The 1,154-nt window shown below is 57.7% G+C and overlaps 1 non-coding gene across 1 annotated transcript; it reads left to right on the top strand.

Moving 5' to 3' along the window:
* Positions 1-436: 436 nt before the first annotated feature.
* On the top strand, positions 437-520 carry LOC114072059. Its single transcript, XR_003574124.1, has one exon. It is a non-coding gene; the product is annotated as a small nucleolar RNA SNORD45 (small nucleolar RNA).
* The last annotated feature ends 634 nt before the right edge of the window (positions 521-1,154 follow it).

The raw sequence follows: 1,154 nt of genomic DNA, 5'->3' as shown, positions 1-1,154 counted from the left end.
AGGTGGAAGAAGGTGGATGGGGGCAGATGGATGGGGATCAGGGCGGCCGAAGGAAGATGGAGGGTGAATGGGGGAAGATGGGAAGGGGATTGGGCGGACTGGAGGGGGGTGGAGGCAGACGGGGAGGATGGGAAGGGGATTGGGCGGATTGGAGAGGGGGGATGGACAAACACAGAGCCGTTCGGGGGTGGATCCTGTGCCGGCAGCTCCTCCCGTCCTTTCCAGCAGAGCCAGGGGTAGGAGTGGCCATGAGGTGCGGGACTGGGGAGGGTGTACAGATTTGGGGTCTCGGAGGAGGGGGGCTGGGGGGGTGGCTGGTTCCCCACAGGCAGAGGATGCTGCGGGCATGGAGCCCCCTGGGCACAGAGCCCCCGGCCCTGGAGCTGTCCCCCGGGCCGGGGGACTGTGGGAAGGAGCCCCCCCGGGGCCCTGCCTGGGCCGGGGATGAGTGCTGGCATGGATTATCTGAGCGGAGCTGATGTCTCCCACCGCTTTAGCTCTAGGATTACTCTGAGGCCCAGGAATGCCCCCCGCGGGTCCCTCGGTGGGGGGGAGGTCAGCGTGGAGCTTTTCCAGGCTCCGGGCAGTCGAGTTCTCATCGATCCCAATCCCTGAGCCAGTGGGAGGAGGAGGAGGAGGAGCGGCGCGTGGGTCGGGCTTTGCTCGGTCCCCACACGGGGCAGGAGCAGTTCCAGTTTGCGATAAGTAAAGGCACCGGTTTTATTCCAAGCAAATTAAAATAAACAGAAGGTACTAACAAAAGAACTATTTCTGTATATTTACTAACTTATAGGCGTACCGTGGAGTCTGTAAGGTGAAGGGTCCTGTCTGGACCTAACACCAGGGAATCTTTTGTGGCGGGGAACAGGGAACAAATTAGAAATAAAAATGTTTTCCTCTGTGCCATGTGGATACAAAGAGAGGCCCTCCATGCCTTGCAATGTGGGGATGATGCAAGACCCCCCTGTACGAGCCCAGGGGAGATAAGTTACAACCAGCCAGAAGGTAACACCCACCTCCAAAGCAGGGAAATTACCTTTCAAGGCAACAAATGGACAATGAATGAATATTCAACAACTGATATCGAAAGGGTACAAAAAGCACGGTTTTCAAACAATGTGTGTGCTCTTTGTATGATCCAGAGGGGCGCCCAG

Source organism: Empidonax traillii, unplaced genomic scaffold, assembly GCF_003031625.1.
Source record: "Empidonax traillii isolate 1590-97213 ecotype Southwest subspecies unplaced genomic scaffold, ASM303162v1 scaffold2571:size33947, whole genome shotgun sequence".
NCBI lineage: Eukaryota > Metazoa > Chordata > Aves > Passeriformes > Tyrannidae > Empidonax > Empidonax traillii.
The sequence above is the reverse complement of the archived record's forward strand: the minus strand, read 5'-3'. Positions and strand labels throughout refer to the sequence as shown.